The following is a 23,101-nucleotide window of genomic DNA, read 5'->3' as shown; positions in this document are numbered from 1 at the left end:
CAGAATAAGATCTAAAAGAGTATGCCAGATTAGCCCTGATGGCTAGGGCTGTAAACAAGCCGAGCCGAGCCGAGCTTTGGGGTGTTCAAGCTTGTTTGATAAGGTAACCGAGCCAAGTTTAAAATGAACCAAGCTTTTGAAATGAGTGTTCAAGCTTGACTTGGTTTATTTTTTATGAGCTTGAGCTTGTTTGAAGTTTGGCTTCAGCTTGGTTCGTTTAGATGTTATCAAGCTCTCAATTCAAGCTTGGTTTGAGCTTGGTTCGAGCTTGGCTTGAGTTTGGTTCGTTTAGATGTTACCGAACTCTAAATTCAAGCTTGTTTGATTGTTTGAAACTTTTAGTTGTTTGATTAGTTATTAAGCTTGATAATTTAAAGTTATTTATTTATTTTATTTTATTTTATTATTTATTTAGCATATTGAAAATAATTTTATTAATAAATATTGTTTGTGAGGATTGTTCATTAACGTTGTTCATAAACGTTATTCACGAACATTGTTTATGAACGTTGTTCACGAACATTGCTCATAAACGTTATTCATGAACGTTAACGAGCTGAACACATATATGTTCAAGCTTATTTGTTTAGCTTAACGAGATGTTCTTGTTTGTTTAATTAATTTTGTATATATTGAACAAACATAAACAATCTCTTACCAAGCCGAACACCAAGCTTATTCATGAACATTTGGTTCATTTACAACCCTAATGATGGCAAACCACCAGAGAATGTCAAAAGTTCCTCAGATATGAGCATCGACGAAGGGAGAGGATTTTTAGAGGAAAGCAACGATAAAGGGGAGGAACAAACCACGAGGTAAATGATGTACCCGCTATATCTCCTAGAAAGTCTTTCGAGTTTATTAAGATATTTTCTAAAAATATGCTAAAATTAGAAAATAAAAATGCTAAGCTTAAATTAAACTTAACAAATTCATGTCCCTTAGTTATGTATGATAATTTAAAAATAGAAAATGAAACATAAAAACAAAATAAAGAAAATGGAAAATGACCATGTATACTCAAATAATTTTCAAAAATCAAAATTTAAAAATTATAGTAAAACCAACTGGTACATTAGAAATCATAAGGATTATATACCACCGAAATTTCTAGTGAATCGAATTGTATTAGGTTCCAAAATTCTTTTTAGATTAAATTTCTCAATTTTCAATTTATTAAGATACAAATTGTTTAAAATAGAAAACTAATTTTCTACTAAATAATATAAAAATTGTCGAATTTTTTTCCGCTAAGTTATTTTTTATAAATTTACTTAACAAAAATTATATTTTGAAAATTAAAAATAATTTGCAGACTTATTTTCGAAAACTTTTATTTTTATAAGATAAACATGATGTTCTCTACATAATAAATTTTTTTTTGACATTTTTTAAATATTATTTAAATTATTATGAATTATTTTCTAAAAAATAATTTTTAATATTAAAAAAATAAGAAAATAGAATCTTTTATTTTTTAAAAAATTAAACAATTTATTTTACATATCCTAAAAAATTACCAGAATTTTTAGAGATAAAAAATATTTTTAAAAATTTATTTTTAAACATTAGATTGTTCTACTGAATATATAACTGGAGCATCACTTGCAAAAACAAAGATCAATTAAAAGATGCATGAAAGAAATTTTCTTTCCATATTTTTGTTCACAATTACAATGCTTATAAATGAATATAAACAAACCAATTAGCCATAAAACTCCTAATACGAGACTAAAACTCATATGTAAAGGAGTCTCCTTCATTATTCATGCTTTCCATTCAAATTCCAACAAGAAACTGCCCATTGAGTTAATTAGAGGGCGATGAATTATAAAATTGAACAATTAATTTAAAATCAAACTGACTGAACCAATTAAATTAAAAAATATTATAAGGCATATTGTTATCAATGAAACCAACATATAACAGGTCAAATTATTTTAAAGTTTTAAAATTTAAAGTGCAGCAACTTGAAATATTAACTTAGTTTGATAATTATGTTTGCATTAATAATTATGAAATCATCTTACATTCATTAAAAGTCAGTAAACATTATTTTTTCGAAATTATTGGGGCTTTTAAAAAAAATGACTGAAGTTTAATATAAAATTTTCAAAAATAAAATAAATGGGGCATTCCGAGAATTGAACTCGAGACCTTTCGCACCCTAAGCGAGAATCATACCACTAGACCAAATGCCCTTTGATTTGGAATTTTTTTGAAACTAATAAAATGATATTTTCATAAACTGAACAAAAGTGGTCCAATTTTTTTATGAAGAAAACATGAAAAATTTATATTGTAGTTTTTACTACACTTGATGTGTGATGATGCTTAGGAGTAAGCATTTAATAATTAACTGAATTGAATCAAAACTTTTATTAAAATTAAATTAATCGAACCAAATTAAAAATTAATTATTTCGATTAATACCGAATTAATTGATTTAAAATACAACAACTTGAAATATTAACTTAGTTTGATAATTATATTTGCATTAATAATTATGAAATCATCTTACACTCATTAATATTCATCGTGTCTTCGGTAAACATTATTTTTTTTTGAAATTATTGGGTTTTTAAAGTGATTATGACTCTAATAAATTTTTGATTCGCCGAAATATTTATATCCTAAACTCCTTGATCTTTTATATTTTTAAAAGTTTATTACTGAATATTCTTAAAACATTATTTTATCATGAATATTGAAAATATATACAATATAAAAATAGTGTAAAAATTATTTTATCTATTTTTTTTAAAATATCAATATAGGAAAATACTAGATATTTTATATTTTAAAAATTAACTACTAAAATATTTTTTAAAATGACTGAAGTTTAATATAAAATTTTCAAAAATAAATTTTTTGAAATATGATGACTCTAATAAATTTTTGATTCGCCAAAATATTTATATCCTAAACTCTTTTATATTTTATATTTTAAAAAGTTTATTACTGAATATTCTTAAAATATGACTGTATCATTAATATTGAAAATATATACAATATAAAAATAGTGTAAAAAAATATTTTACCTATGTTTTAAAAAATATCAATATAGGAAAATACTAGATATTTTATATTTTAAAAATTAACTACTATTTTTAAAAAAAAAATGACTGAAGTTTAATATAAAATTTTCAAAAATAAAATAAATGGGGCATTCCGAGAATTGAACTCGGGACCTCTCGCACCCTAAGCGAGAATCATACCACTAGACCAAATGCCCTTTGATTTGAAATTCTTTTGAAACTAATAAAATGATATTTTCATAAACTGAACAAAAGTGGTCCAATTTTTTTATGAAGAAAACATGAAAATTTTATATTGTAGTTTTTACTACACTTGATGTGTGATGATGCTTAGGGGTAAGCATTTAATATTGATTAACCAATCAAAACTTTTATTAAAATTAAATTAATCGAATCAAATTAAAAATTAATTATTTCGATTAACACCGAATTAATTGATTTAAAATATAACAACTTGAAATATTACTTAGTTTGATAATTATATTTGCATTAATAATTATGAAATCATCTTACACTCATTAATATTCACCGTGTCTTCGGTAAACATTATTTTTTTTGAAATTATTGGGTTTTTAAAGTGATTATGACTCAAATAAATTTTTGATTAGCCAAAATATTTATATCCTAAACTCCTTGATCTTTTATATTTTTAAAAGTTTATTACTGAATATTCTTAAAACATGATTTTATCATGAATATTGAAAATATATACAATATAAAAATAGTGTAAAAATTATTTTATCTATTTTTTAAAAATATCAATATAGGAAAATACTAGATATTTAATATTTTAAAAATTAACTACTAAAATATTTTTTAAAATGACTGAAGTTTAATATAAAATTTCCAAAAATAAATTTTTTGAAATATTATGACTCTAATAAATTTTTGATTCGCCAAAATATTTATATCCTAAACTCTTTGATATTTTATATTTTTAAAAGTTTATTACTGAATATCTTAAAATATGACTGTATCATTAATATTGAAAATATATACAATATAAAAATAGTGTAAAAAATATTTTATCTATGTTTTAAAAAATATCAATATAGGAAAATACTAGATATTTAATTTTTTTTAAAATAACTGTAGTTTAATATAAAATTTTCAAAACTAAAATAAATGAGGTATTATGAGAATTGAACTCGAGACCTCTCGCACCCTAAGTAAAAATCATACCACTAGACCAAAAGCCCTTTGATTTAAATTTCTTTTGAAACTATTAAAATGATATTTGCATAAACTGAACAAAAGTGATCCAATTATTTTATGAAGAAAACATGAAAATTTTATATTGTAGTTTTTACTAGAATTGATGTGTGATGATGCTTAAGAGTAAGCATTTAATATTGATTAATCGAATTGAATCAAAATTTTTACTAAAATTAAATTAAGTGAATAAAATTAAAAATTAATTATTTCGATAACAACAAATTAACTGAATTAATTTAAAATGCAACAACTTGAAATATTAACTTAGTTTGATAATTATATTTACATTAATAATTATGAAATCATCTTACACTCATTAATATTCACCGTGTCTTCAGTAAACATTATTTTTTTGAAATTATTGGGTTTTTAAAGTGATTATGGCTCTAATAAAATTTTTATTCGTCAAAATATTTATATCCTAAACTCATTGATCTTTTATATTTTTAAAAGTTTATTACTGAATATTCTTAAAACATGATTTTATCATGAATATTGAAAATATATGCAATATAAAAATAGTGTAAAAAATATTTTATCTATTTTTTAAAAAATATCAATATAGGAAAATACTAGATATTTTATATTTTAAAAATTAACTACTAAAATATTTTTTTAAAATGACTGAAGTTTAATATAAAATTTTTGAAATATGAGGACTCTAATAATTTTTTGATTCGTCAAAATATTTATATCCTAAACTCTTTGATATTTTATATTTTTAAAAGTTTATTACTGAATATTCTTAAAATATGACTGTATCATTAATATTGAAAATATATACAATATAAAAATAGTGTAAAAATATTTTATCTATTTTTTAAAAATATCAATATAGGAAAATACTATATATTTATTGATCCGGCGGTAAGAATGGGGGATCCACTTCCTGAAGGGTCTCAGCTTGAGGACAGATGTAGGGCTGACTAAGCGGTTAATGGCCGCGCCGAGCAGCTGAGTAGGTCCGAGCGGAACCAAAGATAACCCAGCCATGGGCTTGGGTTTCCGACGCCAAGGCGGGAAGACTGAATGGCCGAGCGGGTGTCCGCCCGGCTGGGACCGAGGGCCGAGCGGGTGGTCCGCTCGTCCAGGATAAGAGCGAGGATGCAAAGATTAGCCGAGCGGCCTATTCGTTCGGCTCGGGATATGGGATGTCAGCAGAGGCGTATCTGATGATTAGGCCGTACACAAGTTTGCACGAGGGAGGATCTCGCCGTCACATCATGGAGAGGTTGATATAGTAGTGGTATGGTCCTATGGACGTCTTTCTGACAGACCCATACCTGGGCATGGTCCTTCTGACAGACCCATACCTGGGCATGGTCGAAAGCAGGTGATTGCTTTGATTGGCGCGCCCAGGCTCCTTCGAGAGGTCTATATAAGGTCTCCATTTCTTCACCGGAAGGGGGCAAGTATTCATTCTGCAGCCACTTTCTTCCTCTATTTCCTCGCTTAACTTGAGCGTCGGAGGGCCGTCGCGGGACACCCCCCCCCCCGGCTCGGTTTTGTTGCAGGTTCACCGGAGCACTCGAGGATCCAGCAAGAAGCGCAACACCCCCAGCTTCCGTTGACTCCTGGTTCGGACAGGATCAATTTGGCGCCGTCTGTGGGAACGCTTCTGCATCCGACTGGAAACAATGGATGAGGCTGGACGACAACACACGGTGGCGCTTTCGACGGAAGAACTCGAAGCTCTGGTCGAGATAAGGGCCGCCAAACTTGTGGAGCAAAAACAGAAAGCAGCCGCCGAGCGGCCGGAGCAACAAGCAACTGCGTCGGGTGGCCGAGCAGAAGCACCTCAAGCCATCGTTGCATTCCATCGGGCCTTATTTCGCACCCCTGAAGCCGTACCAGCTCGAAGAGATAGAGGATCTTCTTCAGACGAAATGCCAAGGCGAGATGACAGAAAAGGGAAAGCTCCCCGGGCGGACTCATCTCCCGAGCGGATCAATCGCCAATTCTCGGAGGCTATTCTACAAGAGCCTCTACCCAAGCACTACGTGCCTCCGACGATCGGCGAGTACAACGGAACAACGGACCCGGATGATCATCTGGGTAAGTTTGATAACACAGCTACGCTCCATCAATATACAGATGGCGTAAAGTGTCGAGTCTTTCTTACCACTCTTTCTGGATCGGCTCAACGGTGGTTTCGGAGGCTGCCGGACGGATACATCACAAGCTTCAAGGACTTCCAAACGGCATTCCTCCCCCACTTCGCCAGCAGTCGGCGTTATCAGAAGACAAGTGTCAGCTTGTTCGCCATCAAACAGGAAGCCCGCGAATCTCTCCGAGCCTACATTCAGCGATTCAACACTGTGACCATGGACATTCCAACAGCCACCTCGGAGACCATGATGAATGCCTTCACACAAGGTCTAGTGAATGGGGATTTTTTCCGATCACTCATTCGGAAACCGCCCCGAGATTATGATCATATGCTATACCGAGCCAATGAATACATCAACGTGGAGGAAGCGCAAGCGGCCAAGAAAAAAGAAATACCAACCGAACGGGCTCCTCCTGCCGAGCGGAGACCCTTCGCCGCTCATCAACCGCCGAAAGGACCAAGGGCTGAAGCAATCCGCTCCCCTCATATGAGGTCCCAAGTGCAAGAAGTAGCTGTCGCTCGGAGCAAGCCTAAGAAGAAATGGACCCCTATGTTCTGCTCCTTCCACCGGACGGATACGCACAACACGAGGGATTGTCGAAGTCTTCCCTTCGTGGCTAATCCCGTTCCCAGGAATGCCGAACGACGGTCTCCTTCCATCGACAGGAGATAAAGGACCCATGAAGCCGACCGGACCCGCACCGAGAGACGACATCAACAGACGCCCGATCGGCACCGCTCTCCAAGACAGGAGAGTCGTCGAGCGTCCAGAGAACGGTCCCGACCGTCCACTCGGGAAGAGGAAAATAGGAGCAATACTTCTCGGGGCGAGATCAACGTTATTGCTGGTGGGCCGACCGGCGGAGACTCCAACCGAGCCAGAAAGGCGGGTGTCCGGCAGCTCCAGATCCACGCAGTCGGTTGCAGCCAAGAGCGGGCAAGTGGACCGGAAATCACTTTCGGGCCTGGGGACTTAGAAGGAGTTGAAGTGCCCCACGACGACGCTCTGCTCGTTAAAGCGGTAATAGCAAATTACACTATTCACCGCATATTTGTTGACACAGGGAGCTCGGTCAACATTATATTCAAGAAGGCGTTCGATCAGCTGCAAATTGATCGAGCCGAGCTGCTGCCCATGACAACGCCGCTCTACGGGTTTACGGGTAACGAAGTGCAGCCGGTCGGACAGATCCGACTGGCTACCTCGCTGGGAGAAGAGCCGCTCAGGAGGACTAGGACAATAAACTTCGTGGTGGTCGACTCTCCTTCGTCCTACAACGTCATTTTGGGACGACCGGCGCTCAGCGAATTCCGAGCAGTCGTCTCAACCTTCCATCAGAAGATCAAGTTCCCCGTGGAGGACAAAGTGGGAGAAGTACGGGGAGATCAGCTACCAGCTCGGCGGTGCTATATAGAGATGATCCGAGCAGAAGCCTGTTCCGCTCGGAAGGCACCCCGGATCGAGGTACACGCCATAACCGAGAAACCTCCTGCTTTAATTTATGATGAAAAGGAGGAGGTTCAGATCCATCCAACCCGATCGGAGGCCACGACTTTTATCGCCTCTGATCTGGAGGAGGAGCAGAAGGCAGAGCTGATCCAATGCCTTCAACGAAATCATGATGTCTTCGTCTGGTCGACACATGAGTTGCCCGGAATCTCGCCGAGCATAGCGCAGCATGAGTTGCATGTCCGATCGGACGCTCGGCCGATAAAGCAGAGAAAAAGAGATTTCAGTGCCGAGCAGAATGCCATCATCCGGGCGGAAGTAGAGAAACTTCTGGAGGCCGGCCACATACGCGAGGTACAGTTCCCAAGCTGGCTGGCTAACGTAGTATTAGTCTCCAAGCCGGGCGGCAAGTGGAGAGTCTGCATCGACTTTAGGGACTTAAACAAAGCATGCCCCAAAGATTTTTATCCCCTGCCCCGGATAGATCAGCTGGTGGACTCTACGGCCGGCTGCGAGTTAATATGTATGCTCGACGCCTACCAAGGCTATCATCAAGTGCCGCTCGCCCGTGAAGATCAAGAAAAAGTCAGCTTCGTGACTGCCGACGGCACATATTGCTATAATGTGATGTCGTTCGGATTGAAGAATGCCGGGGCCACCTATCAACGCTTGATGAACAAGGTGTTCAGGGAGCAGATCGGGCGGAATCTGGAAGTCTATGTGGACGACATTCTTATCAAATCCGTCCGAGCGGCCGATCTCTTCAAGGACATGGAAGAAACCTTCCGAACGCTACGCAAATATGGAGTCAAGCTAAATCCCCAGAAGTGCCTGTTCGGAGCAAAAGGAGGGCGTTTCTTGGGGTACATAGTGACCGAGCGGGGAATCGAGGCAAATCCCAGCAAGGTGAAAGCTCTACAAGACATGCCGCCTCCCAGAAATACAAGAGAAGTGCAGCGGTTGACCGGTCGGATAACTGCTTTGTCCAGATCGAAATCATCCAACTCGAGCCTACCATTCTTCAAGATTACGCAAGGCTACTAAGTTCCAGTGGGATGAAGAATGTGACCGAGCATTCAAGAATTGAAAACATATCTTAACTCTCTGTACTTGCCAAGCCGATCGGGGTGAGTCACTTTATATTTATTTGTCGTCAATCGAGCATGCTGTAGGCTCAGCACTTGTGAGGCAAGCGGTGTATTTTCGAGCCACATTTTAAAAGATGTTGAATCTCGTTACACCGGGCTCGAGAAGTTGGCCTTTGCTTTGGTTCTAGCCGCTCGGCGCCTTCGACCATATTTCTTGGCTCACACCATCATTGTCCGGACGAACAGTCCACTAGGAAGAGTACTGTTGAATCCAGAAGCGTCCGGACGGCTCATCAAGTGGACGACAGAACTAAGTGAATTTGACATCCAATACCAGCCCCGCTTGGCGATCAAAGCGCAATCCTTGGCTGATTTTGTGACCGAAGTGCAAAGGCCAGAGCCGGAAGCTATGTGGAGAATATATGTGGATGGGTCTTCCACTCGGCTCGGAAGTGGGATTGGAATATTGCTGTTCTCACCTCAAGAAGAAAAGATGCACCTATCCGTCCGGCTGGATTACAAAGCAACCAATAATGAAGCGGAGTATGAGGCTCTCATAGCCGGATTGCAGGCAGCACGGCATGTAGGAGCCGGTCGGGTGACACTTTATTCGGATTCACAGTTGGCCGCTCAGCAACTTTCTGGCACCTTTGAAATCAACAGCGTTCGGCTTAGACTCTACGCTGAGGCCTTTGAAAAACTCAAAGCTACTTTCCGAGAGGTCCTTATTCGGAAGATTCCCCGAACGGAGAACCAAGCCACCGATGAGTTGGCCAAACTAGCAAGTTCTATAACGCCGGTCATTGTACCGAGGCCAATTGAACAAGTATCTTTGGTGGCACACGTTGACCGGATGGAAGGCCTCATGTTTCCGGACGACTGGAGGACTCCCATCACAGAGTTTTTGCGTTCGGGTGTCACACCGGCCGATCGGGAAGAAACCCAGCTGCTCAGGAGGAGGGCCGGTCGGTTCACGCTCATCGGCGATCAGCTCTACAAGAAGGCTTTCTCTCGCCCGCTGTTGAAGTGTGTGAGCTCGGAAGACTCGGCTTACATCCTCCAAGAGGTACATCAAGGATCGTGCGGAGGACATCCGGGCGGACGGTCACTAGCTAAGAAGATCCTGCTAGCTGGATATTTTTGGCCGACCTTACAAATAGACGCCGCTCGGACAGTATCTACATGCCTTTCATGCCAGAAGTATCACAACTTCTCCCACCGACCGGTAGAGGAGATGAAAGTATCAACCGTTTCATGTCCGTTCGATCAATGGGGAATGGATATTGTGGGTCCATTTCCGATGGCGACCGGGCAGAGGAAATTTTTGCTGGTGACGGTCGATTATTTTTCCAAGTGGGTGGAGGCCGAACCACTAACCAGGATCACCGAGCAGATGGTCAAAAAATTCATCTGGCAACACATCATCTGTAGGTTCGGTATCCCTCGCCGATTGGTTTCCGACAATGGGCGGCAATTCACAGGGAAGGTGCTAGAAGATTGGTGCAAAAGCTACGGCATCGAGCAACACTTCACGTCCGTGGCTTACCCCCAAAGCAACGGTCAAGCCGAAGTAGCCAATCGGGAAATTCTCCGTATTCTGCGCGCTCGGCTCGACCACTTGGCCGGATGATGTGCCGGGCGTTTTATGGGCCATACGAACGACTCCTAAGGAAGGAACGGGCGTCACACCTTTTCATCTGGTGTACGGCGGAGAAGCGGTCATTCCGGTTGAAGTCGGCGTCGAGTCCGTCCGGGTCCAATGTTACGATGAAGGCAACGCCGAGCGAAGGAACATGGAGCTGGATTTGGTTGACGAGGAGCGAGCCAAGGCATCCGTTCGGCTGATGGCATACCGTCAGCGGATGAAGCAAAACTACAACCGGCGCGTCATTCCCAGATCATTCCAGGTCGGCGACCTGGTCTGGAAGAAAGTCAAGCCGGTCGGCGACGTCGGCAAGCTTGAAGCTCCGTGGGCAGGTCCCTTCAAAATCATCGAAAAGCTCCGCTCGGGCGCGTATTATTTGGAGGATGAGGATGGTCGGCAGTTAGATAGACCGTGGAGCACGAACCACCTCCAGCCTTACTGGGCGGGGTGAAAGGTGTATCAATGTAAATCATCCTGTGTACTTTTTTCGACTGAATACTTGAAATGCAGAAATGAAGAATCAAGAGAACAAATATAAGGCATCATCAACAAGAATCGAAGGCCCCGTACCGTTCGGACGGAGGTAAATTATCCGAGCCAAAATGCTCGACGAAGCAGACCCTGAGCCGTTCAGCCAGGAGTACGTTCTCCAAGCTAGGTGAAAGGTGCGCTAAATATAAATTTATATACTTTTTGGTCGCCTATATACTTGTGATGCAGGGAGCAAAAAGATGAAAACACATTGAGCATTCTCCGCTGAACGGCGTACCGTTCGGCAGGGGCATATGGATTATTCGAGCCAAGCGCTCGAATAGCGAAGGCCCCCGAGCCGATCGGCCAGGAGGAGTATGCATTTAAATTCGTAAGCAAATGACCCGTGCCGTTCGGATGGGCATAAAAACTGTTCAAGCACGGGATAAGGTATGAAGGCCAAGGTCGCTCGACCTGGTAAGGAGTTAGCCTTGAAGGTCGTCGAGCTCCGACGTTAAAGATCGAGAGACGAGCTGGCGTCTATAAACGTCCGAGCGGAATGTCGACGAGCCCCGTCGTTAAAGATCGAGAGTCGCGCCGACCGGCTATAAATATCCGCGCCGTCGAGCTCCGACGTTAAAGATCGAGAGACGAGCCGGCGTCTATAAACGTCCGAGCGGAAGGTCGACGAGCCCCGTCGTTAAAGATCGAGAGCCGCGCCGACCGGCTATAAATATCCGCGCCGTCGAGCTCCGTCGTTAAAGATCGAGAGCCGCGCCGACCGGCGGAAGGTCGACGAGCCCCGTCGTTAAAGATCGAGAGCCGCGCCGACCGGCTATAAATATCCGCGCCGTCGAGCTCCGACGTTAAAGATCGAGAGATGAGCCGGCGTCTATAAACGTCCGAGCGGAAGGTCGACGAGTCCCGTCGTTAAAGATCGAGAGCCGCGCCGACCGGCTATAAATATCCGCGCCGTCGAGCTCCGACGTTAAAGATCGAGAGACGAGCCGGCGTCTATAAACGTCCGAGCGGAAGGTCGACGAGCCCCGTCGTTAAAGATCGAGAGCCGCGCCGACCGGCTATAAATATCCGCGCCGTCGAGCTCCGACGTTAAAGATCGAGAGACGAGCCGGCGTCTATAAACGTCCGAGCGGAAGGTCGACGAGCCCCGTCGTTAAAGATCGAGAGCCACGCCGACCGGCTATAAATATCCGCGTCGTCGAGCTCCGACGTTAAAGATCGAGAGACGAGCCGGCGTCTATAACCGTCCGAGCGGAAGGTCGACGAGCCCGTCGTTAAAGATCGGGAGCCGCGCCGATCGGCTATAACTATTTCATGGTCATCAGGAATCCCGTACGTCCGAACAAGGCGCCGAGCGCCCTCTTCATCAAATCGACTCTCCATGGTCAGATACCAAGGGCCATGAACATCAACAGCGGGTTCGGAGGAGCTTGCCATCTCGGAGAAGCAAAAAGATAGCAAGAAACCGAAGGAATGGGAACGAAAGAGGCAAAACGAGTTGGGAAGACCTTGTAAACGAAGGGAGAAGACTCACTGAGAAGGAAACGGGCGGAAAGGATCACCGGTGGGATGGTATCCGCCGAAAAACAGGAACTGGATCGTCGGAGGCCGCAGCAGAAGAAGAGGCAGAAGGACAACGCACAAGCAAACATGCGGCGAAGGAAGGAGACGGAGGCTTTATACGGCCGAGGCCGGTCGGCCTCCGCCGTCGGATGCAGGTCACGAGAGACGAGGTCATCATCTAACCGTCCATTTCAAAGTAATCGGCGTCCCATCGTACGGATCATCACCGCCACGCAAGAAGAGCCACGTGGCGCTCTGTCACCAAGCGCAATTAATGCGCCCATACCGCGCATGCTTCGGCTTAATGAAGAGGATTTGCGTGATTTTCGAGAAGATTTAGACAAGCAAACATCCACGTTGAGCGACAAGACAACCAAAACGAAGAGACGAGCGGCTGAATTTGGCATAAGGGCCGAACGGCTCAAGGGATATTATAAGCGACGGTAAGGCGACGACCGCCCGCTCGGACACATAGTCCAGTCAGTCGGACTCACTGCCTCCTTCGACTAGACTTGAAGGGAAGACAAGTGATCCGGCGGTAAGAATGGGGGATCCACTTCCTGAAGGGTCTCAGCTTGAGGACAGATGTAGGGCTGACTAAGCGGTTAATGGTTGCGCCGAGCAGCTGAGTAGGTCCGAGCGGAACCAAAGATAACCCAGCCATGGGCTTGGGTTTCCGACGCTAAGGCGGGAAGACTGAATGGCCGAGCGGGTGTCCGCCCGGCTGGGACCGAGGGCCGAGCGGGTGGTCCGCTCGTCCAGGATAAGAGCGAGGATGCAAAGATTAGCCGAGCAGCCTATTCGTTCGGCTCGGGATATGGGATGTCAGCAGAGGCGTGTCTGATGATTAGGCCGTACACAAGTTTGCACGAGGGAGGATCTCGTCGTCACATCATGGAGAGGTTGATATAGTAGCGGTATGGCCCTATGGACGTCTTTCTGACAGACCCATACCTGGGCATGGTCCTTCTGACAGACTCATACCTGGGCATGGTCGAAAGCAGGTGATTGCTTTGATTGGCGCGCCCAGGCTCCTTCGAGAGGTCTATATAAGGTCTCCATTTCTTCACCGGAAGGGGGCAAGTCTTCATTCTGCAGCCACTTTCTTCCTCTATTTCCTCGCCTAACTTGAGCGTCGGAGGGTCGTCGCCGGGACCCCCCCCCCCCCCCCGGCTCGGTTTTGTTGCAGGTTCACCGGAGCACTCGAGGATCCAGCAAGAAGCGCCACACCCCCAGCTTCCGTTGACTCCTGGTTCGGACAGGATCATTTATATTTCAAAATTTTACTACTAATTTTTTTAAAAAAAATGACTGAAGTTTAATATAAAATTTTCAAAAATAAAATAAATAAGGCATTCCGAGAATTGAACTCGAGACCTCTCGGACCCTAAGCGAGAATCATACCACTAAACCAAATAGCCTTTATTATAAATATCTTTTGAAAATGAAAAAATTGATATTTTCATAAACCGAACAAAAGTGGGTGAATTTTTTCGAAGAAAACATGAAAATTTAGCAAATTGAGAATAATTATATTGTAGTTTTTACTACAGTTGATGTGTGATGGTGCATAGGGATAAACATTTAATATTGGTTAACTGAATCAAATCAAAATTTTTACTAAAATTAAATTAGCCGAATCAAATTAAAAATTAGTTATTTCGGTTAACACTGAATTAACTGAATTTGTTTAAAAAATAAAAAAAAAATTTATACAAAATTAACCGAATTAATCGAATGTTCACCCCTAAATTGTTGCGGAGAATCTCGCTGAGTAATGAAATTGTAAGAAGAAGAAAAAACAACAAAACAATTAACAAAGTCCAAATGAACTGAGACGACTATAGTCAAATCCTTCCCAATCCTAAATAATTGTATAACCAATATTGGAAGTGTGTATCTAACGTTGAACAGGATAGTGTTTATCCTACGGGCTAAAAAAGTTTGTTTTTTTAATAATATAGGATGATTCCTCAAATAGACAGGTGTTTATATAGGCTATAAACTCTATACCCGATATGAATGAAAGAAATCCTAATATATAAACTAGTTTGATGTTCATCATTTTTTTTTACAATTTCTATAAAATTATTAACAGACTCACAATAATAAAAATAGATTAAATTAAAAAAAAATAAAAAAATATCAAAAATATATAAAATATCAAAAATATTTAAATACTAAAAAAATAAAAAATATTAAAAATAATAATAATAATCTATGGATCCTACATCAATATCTAGCAGCGTAGCTAGCAATATTTTCTTTGGTAGGGAGAATGCTTTTAAACATTAATTTGAACTTCATATAATAGAAATAAAAGAAACTAAAGAAATATGTCGAATTCTTATTTAAGCCATACTTTGTGATTTTTCAATATAACAAACTTGTTTATGATAAGTTCTATATCAATACCTAGAGCAATATCCCCCTCTATATAAATAACCATGGTATTGACTATAAGACCATTTTCCATTTTATTACAAAGTGACGTCTCAATGAGTTTCATGCCTAAAAAAGCTCATTCTAAAATTGTTCTAGAAACTGGAAGAGTCAAACCTATCAATCAAAGGATAGAGAACCGACTTCATCATTGTTGCCAATGTTTGGCACAAACGATGCAAAGAATCAAGATTTTGAAACTGTGCATGACGCAATACATCAAACTTATACTGATTCAAATCTCCTCTTTCTTCTTGAGTGAAATCATGATAGTAAAACTTATCAACAAGAGAACAAATGTCTGAAAAAATGATTTGAATCCATCAACGGGACTCAAAGCATTACCGAGAGTAAGAAATTCCATTTTGGCCTCTGGAAATCTCTCGTTCAATACCATCCACTAAAAATCTATTACTTCATTGACTATTTCAAAATGATAGTGATCTGTTATATTATTTTTGTTAGGATCTTTCGTACGGCTAGAGAGGGGGGTGTGAATAGCCGCCCCAAATCGCTCTCGTTTCTTCCTACAATTAGGTTAGTCGCAGCGGAAAATACAAAGAAACGAAAGAGAAGAAAACCAAACCTTAACACGAGGATGTAACGAGGTTCGGAGATTAGGGCTCCTACTCCTCGGCGTGTCCGTAAGGTGGACGAGTCCGGTCAATCCGTCGGTGGATGAGTCCCCGGAGAACCGGCTAATACAATATACTCCTTGTGGGTGGAGAAACCTCGCCACAAACGTTTGCAACAGCAAACAAAGAGTACAAGAGCAGTAAGAAAAGCAATACAATATGAATACAATCGCACTCTACCAATTGCTTGCTTTCTTGTCGACTGGAGGTGAAGAAGCAACTTCACGCGACGCCTACAACAGCAGGAACCCAGCACGCGAAGCTTTGGAGGAGCTCAACAAAGCTCAAGCACAGCAGCACTTAGAACAGCAAGAAGGAAGAAGGAGATCTATTCGCACGGAAGATGCCTCGATCCTTTATACCTGCGAAGAAGAAACAGAAGAAACCGTTGTGTCGCAACGGCTAGAACCTCGATCGGTCTGCACCGATCGCCCAAGCGCATGAGGCTTGTTTGTCACCGATCGGTCCCGCATCGATCAGGTGTCGCGATCAAGCCCTGATCGGCCTGGACCGATCAGGAACCTCCCGATCGGTCCATAGACCGATCGCCCCTTCTCAATCCCCTCGCTTCCTGATCGGTCTGCGGACCGATCAGATGGGTGGATCGGTCTGCACCGATCCACGGTTTTCTTCGCGAGGTTCCCGATCGGTCTCCGCACCGATCAGATTGCACCGCGAGCCATCGATTCGATTCGATCGGTCACCGACCGATCGGCAAACGCAGATATCCGGATCGGTCACGGACCGATCCAACTCCCTGTTTAGAGTGCCCTCTAACCTAGTTCGGAGAACGAGCCACCGAGCCCTCTCCGACTCCATATGCCAAGCTTCACTCACTTGGACTTCTCAACACCGGATGTCCGATCACCCTTGATCCATCTGGATTTTCCCTTGCCTGGCTTCACCAGGACTTTCCACGGCTTCACTCACCAGATTTCACACCGCCTAACATCCCACTTAGGACTTTCTCATTCACCTAGCTTCACTCACTAGATTTTCACCGGCTTCACTCACCAGATTTCACCTGCTTCACTCGTGGACTTTCACTGCCTGGCTTCACTCACGGGACTTTCCCTGCTTCACTCACCAGGACTTCCCAACCGCCTAACATCCCAGTTAGGACTCCCAGCTTCACTCACCAGACTTTCCAACTGCCTAACATCCAGTTAGGACTTTCTTCCGAGCTTCACTCACGGGACTTCTCCGTGCCAAGTCTTCATACTTGGACTTTTCCTGCCAAGTCTCCATACTTGGACTTTTCCCCAAGCTCAGGTTTTCCTTTCCAAGTCTCCATACTTGGACTTTTCCGTGCCAAGCTCCCTGCTTGGACTTTTCGAAAGCAAGTCTCCATACTTGGACTTTTCGCGCGCCAAGCTCCCTGGACTTTTCCGCTAAGTCTCCATACTTGGACTTTTTCTGAATCAGTCAACCAGTCAACCTTGACCTACGGTTGCACCAATAATCTCCCAAACATCTATTCTTGTCCCATATCAAGAATAGAACTCTCTCACGAGTGTCAAACATCAACATGCAACACAACTAGGTCAACCTTGACCTAAGGTTGCACCGACAATCTTCCCAAGTCAAACATCAAAATACAACTCGAGTCAAGTCAACTCGAGTCGGGTCAACCAGGTCAACCTTGACCTAAGGTTGCACCAACAATCTCCCCTTTTTGATGTTTGACAAAACCATAATCAAGTTAGGTTAACCCGATAACCTAACTTAGGTTTTCCAACCATCTTCCAATGTCCAATGTTCTTTCCTTGAACATTCTCTAGACATTCTCCCTTAGGTTAACCCGATAACCTAACTTGGGTTCTCTAATAATTCTCCCCTTTTGACACACATCAAAAGTATTCCAATGTTCTTCCTTGACATTCTTTCCCTAGCTTAGGTTAAACCGATAACCTAACTTGGGTTCTCCAATAATTCTCCAATGAACACTCTCCCCTTTTTGACACACATCAAAAGAATAAGGAGGGTATCAAGGTCAAGAGTTTCTTCCTAATGAAAGTCCCATACCTTTCATTGAAACTCTTATTTTCCCTTGATACTAAGCTCAACGATCCACTTAGTGATAATCCCATATCACTAATCCTCAAGGAGTAAAACTCCCTAAAAGTCAACTCCCTTGACTAATAGTTAAAACTCCCCTAAAGGCCAACTCCCTTGACCATTGCACCAACAATGTCTTGAGAGTTTCAAACCTTTAGAAATCTAAAACCAACTTTCACCGAAATTTCGGACATGCGGTGAATTTCACATTGGCACGCTTATCAGACCTCACTGGATCGGTCACCGATCCATAAGACTGGATCGGTCCGGTGACCGATCCAGCCCTCCTGGATCGGTCCACCGATCCAGACAATCACGGGATTTCGATTTTCCTCTCCGAAATTGAAACCCCTAATAAATTCCAGAAAATTCAAAAATTGTGAAATTTTGAGGATACATTCCTCATATCATACACTATCATGGAAAATAATTTTCTATGAAAATAGTTTCCATTTTCAAATCTTGATACAAAGTTCAAAAACTTTGAAATAGTTCAAGTTTTAACTCAACTTTGTATCACAAAGTTCAATGATGAATGCTATCACTAGGAAAGCTTCATCAAGGTTTTTCAAATCAATTTTAAAATGCTTTTAAAACCATTTGAATTTAGGACCATAATCTTAGGGCTAAATGTACATGACTTATACATAAGCTTTCCCTATGATCCTCCATTTCTTGAATTAGGGTCATCTAGGTACAAGAATTATGCACCTTGATCCTAACTCATGATCCTAATATCTCACACACATCTAAAGTGTATCAAACCACATTCAAGTCAATTTGATGTGAGATATGGGTTAAGGTCAACTTAGGTTAAGTTCTCATGCATTTTCTAAACATCAATTTGATCTCAATATCAAAATGTGTTTTTCCTTAAATCAATTACATTGATTATAATGCAAGAGATGATGACATGGCATATAATGATATCATAAGTAAAAACATGTGCCAATGTCATGATGTCATGGCATAAAGTTTGAAAACTTAAATAAAGCATGACATATAAACTAGCCTAGCACTATCATGACATTTCAAATGATGATAAAACTAAACATGATGTCATGACATGTCATATGGCAAACAACCATGGTAAGTTAACACAAATAAAATACCTAGATTACCTATCTAAGTATCCTTAATCTCTTAGTTAACTTAAATTCTAATCCTAGATTGCCCATATATCCCTAAGAGAAACCAAAATCCCAATTATGGTTTTCTCTAGGTTTTCTTAAATTGTGCCAAATAAGATTAAAATATTCTCACTTTGGCACACTTTACTCTTCCAAGGAGTGAATGATAAAGATTATCCTTTCATTTTCAAAGGTTCCCAAAACCTTGAAAATGCTCCTTGAGTGTCAATTTCCTCAAAGTTGGGTTAACTACCCTTCTTATTGAGTTGACACTCTCTAACCCATCTATGGGGTAGAGAAAATGCTCCTAGGAACCCAATACCTACTTGAGCTCATTGGGTTCACTAAAAATTCACTAGGGATGACTTCCCTAGCAACCCTCCTAATGACCCTCTTAGGCTTTAAAGCCTTGGTCATTTGGGTCTCATCAAGATCAACTCTAGGGGTGACTCCTTGTGACCTTGGTGGTGGTCTTCCTAGCCCTAGGTTTTGTTCCATAATCGAATGGAACATTATGATAGGTGGGCTTGACCATTTGGGACTTAGGTTTGTGACCCAAACCTTTCTTGTCCTTGGGCTTTGGTTTTTGACCCTTAAACCCTAGAGATGACTTCTCCATGTTTTTAAGAGCCTTTTCTAAATTATCAAGTCTTGACCTCAAGACTTGATTTTCCTCTCTAATACCTCAAGTTTTAATTTGTCATTTTCTCTTGAGATATTCCTAGGCATGTGTCTAGTCTTTTTGGGATTTCTACCTAGGTTTTCCTTAACTTTAGAAGCGTTAATCCTAGGGTTGGTATTTCTAGTGTTATCCTTACCTAGGCTAACATGTTTAGCTCCTAAGCACATGTATTGGTTCCTAAAGTTAACATGCTTATCATTATTAACAATTGCAACAAAACTACTAGCATGAGTTTTATTAGAATTGCAATAATGAACCTTAGAGGTTACCTTAGGGTTTGCCTTAGCTCCCCCTATCGTTGTGCCCGGTCTCTTGCCCTTGTGAGGTTGCCTCCCCCTCGGACAATGGCTCCTATAGTGTCCCCTTTGCTTGCATTGGAAGCACACGATGTGCTCCTTGCCCTTGCGTTTCGGGACTCCGGCTTCCTTGACCTTTGGCGCCGGTGGAGTCTTTCTTACCCTCTTTGGACACTTACTCTTGTAGTGCCCAAATTCCCTACACTCAAAACACATTATATGCAATTTACTTGAACTTAAAGTGTTTGAGTTACCTAGGATTGAGGATGAATGGATGTTCTCTTCTTCATCCCTCCCGGAGGTAGAAGCTTCTTCTTCGTGCTCCGATCTTGAAGAAGAACTCACTTCCTCTTCTTCCTTGGATGTTGAGTAGCCCTCAACTCCCAACTCGCTCCCTCCATGATGTGAGCTACTTGGCTCACTAGGCTCCTCTTCATGGCTTGAAGTGGAACTCTCCTCATGGTACTTGGCCAAGTTATCCCACAACTCCTTGGCATTGTTGTATTCACCTATCTTACGCAAAATATTAGTAGGTAATGAAAATTCAATTGTTTTAGTTACCTCATTGTTGATCGTTGATTGATGGACTTGTTCCTTTGTCCACTTGTTCTTCTCTAGAGGCTCTCCTTCTTTATCCATTGGAGGAGTAAACCCTTCTTGTACACAAAACCAATTCCACATATTAGTCCTAAGAAAATACATCATCCTTACCTTCCAATATGCGAAGTTGTCGTTGTAGAAGGGTGGAATGGTGATGTCTTCTCCGAATTGATCCATCTCTAGCGCTTGTGCTCCCACGGGTGTGAATCCGATGAAGAGCGACCTCGCTCTGATACCACTTGTTAGGATCTTTCGTACGGCTAGAGAGGGGGTGTGAATAGCCGCCCCAAATCGCTCTCGTTTCTTCCTACAATTAGGTTAGTCGCAGCGGAAAATACAAAGAAACGAAAGAGAAGAAAACCAAACCTTAACACGAGGATGTAACGAGGTTCGGAGATTAGGGCTCCTACTCCTCGGCGTGTCCGTAAGGTGGACGAGTCCGGTCAATCCGTCGGTGGATGAGTCCCGAGAACGGCTAATACAATATACTCCTTGTGGGTGGAGAAACCTCGCCAAACGCTTGCAACAACAAACAAAGAGTACAAGAAGAAGAAAAGCAATACAATATGAATACAATCGCACTCTACCAATTGCTTGCTTTCTTGTCGATTGGTGAAGAAGCAACTTCACGCGACGCCTACAACAGCAGGAACCCAGGAAGCTCACGCGAAGCTTTGGAGGAGCTCAACAAAGCTCAAGCACAGCTTAGAAAGGCAAGAAGGAAGAAGGAGATCTATTCGCACGGAAGATGCCTCGATCCTTTATACCTGCGAAGAAGAAACAATGAAGAAACTAACCGTTGTGTCGCAATTGCAGAACCCCTGATCGGTCTGACCGATCAGCAGGAACGCTGGGGACCTCCCGATCGGTCCCCGGACCGATCAGGTGTCGCGATCGAAGCCCGATCGGTCGTGGACCGATCGGAACCTCCTGATCGGTCCATAGGCCGATCGAGCTTCGCCTCACGCCATCGATCTATTCCCGATCGGTCCGCACCGATCAGTTAGGGTGGATCGGCCGCACCGATCCACGGTTTTCTTCGCGAGGTTCCCGATCGGTCTCGCACCGATCAGATTGCAACCGTGAGCCATCGATCGATTCGATCGGTCACCGCACCGATCGGCAAACGCAGATCACCGGATCGGCCACGCACCGATCCAACTCCTCGGTTTAGAGTGCCCTCTCTAACCTAGTTCTGAGAACGAGCCACCGAGCCCTCTCGACTCCATATGCCAAGCTTCACTCACTTGGACTTCTCAACACCGATGTCCGATCACCCTTGATCCATCTGGATTTTCCTTGCCCGCTTCACTCACGGGACTTTCCACCGGCTTCACTCACCGATTTCACACCGCCTAACATCCCGAGTTAGGACTTTCTCATTCACCTAGCTTCACTCACTAGGATTTTCACGCTTCACTCACCAGATTTCAATCTGCCTGACTTCACTTTTGCCCAGCTTCACTCACCGGACTTTCCTTCCCGGCTTCACTCACCGGACTTCCCAACCGCCTAACATCCCAGTTAGGACTTTCCACCGCCAGCTTCACTCACCAGGGACTTTCCAACCGCCTAACATCCAGTTAGGACTTTCCCCGGCTTCACTCACGGGACTTCTCCGTGCCAAGTCTTCATACTTGGACTTTTCCGTGCCAAGTCTCCATACTTGGACTTTTCCCGTGCCAAGCTCCCTGCTTGGACTTTTCCATGCCAAGTCTCCATACTTGGACTTTTCCGTGCCAAGCTCCCTGCTTGGACTTTTCCAGCCAAGTCTCCATACTTGGACTTTTCGCGTGCCAAGCTCCCTGGACTTTTCCATGCCAAGTCTCCATACTTGGACTTTTCCAGTGCCAAGCTCCCTGCTTGGACTTTTCCGTTGCCAAGTCTCCATACTTGGACTTTTTCCCGAATCAGGTCAACCAGGTCAACCTTGACCTACGGTTGCACCAATAATCTCCCAAACATCTATTCTTGTCCCATATCAAGAATAGAACTCTCTCACGAGTGTCAAACATCAACATGCAACACAACTAGGTCAACCTTGACCTAAGGTTGCACCGACAATCTTCCCAAGTCAAACATCAAAATACAACTCGAGTCAAGTCAACTCGAGTCGGGTCAACCAGGTCAACCTTGACCTAAGGTTGCACCAACAATTTTTCTATTGGCAAGAACGTTTTGTACCTTGTGTGTAGCAATCATCAAAGTTTGGCACCTCAACATTATTGCTTTCACAAAACTTCAGCACACTCCAAAGAAATTTTTTCCATCTATCATCTTAGATCTATTGAATATTTAGTCAAGTAGTAGAAATCAAATTCATAGCATTCAAAAAATCTATGTCATTCTTCTGTAATGTCTGACATAATTTATCTAATATTCTAAAATTTCATTCATCAAAAATAATACAAATAAAAAGTCAAATGATTTTATATCTAAGTACAAACCTTTAACTCTCCTCGAATGTTACTATTGTGACCTTTGTCAATAAAATCTTGAAGAAGTATACTCACTAAACCAAACAAACCAATCAATCTCCTAACAGAATTAAAATGTGAACTCCAACGAGTAGCTCCAGCTCATACCAAAGAATAATCTTGATTAGATTGAGTATCAGTGCCAATTTCTCCCAATTCTATCTAATCATTGATTTC

The 23,101-nt window shown here is 41.9% G+C and overlaps 2 non-coding genes across 2 annotated transcripts; both read right to left on the bottom strand.

Moving 5' to 3' along the window:
* Positions 1-2,132: 2,132 nt before the first annotated feature.
* On the bottom strand, positions 2,133-2,204 carry TRNAP-AGG. The gene has a single exon. It is a non-coding gene; the product is annotated as a tRNA-Pro (tRNA).
* Positions 2,205-3,166: 962 nt separating this feature from the next.
* TRNAP-AGG lies at positions 3,167-3,238 on the bottom strand. Its single transcript has one exon. It is a non-coding gene; the product is annotated as a tRNA-Pro (tRNA).
* Positions 3,239-23,101: the final 19,863 nt, after the last annotated feature.

Source organism: Zingiber officinale, chromosome 4B, assembly GCF_018446385.1.
Source record: "Zingiber officinale cultivar Zhangliang chromosome 4B, Zo_v1.1, whole genome shotgun sequence".
NCBI lineage: Eukaryota > Viridiplantae > Streptophyta > Magnoliopsida > Zingiberales > Zingiberaceae > Zingiber > Zingiber officinale.
Note: the sequence above shows the minus strand (reverse complement) of the source record. Positions and strands in the feature narration are given on the sequence as shown.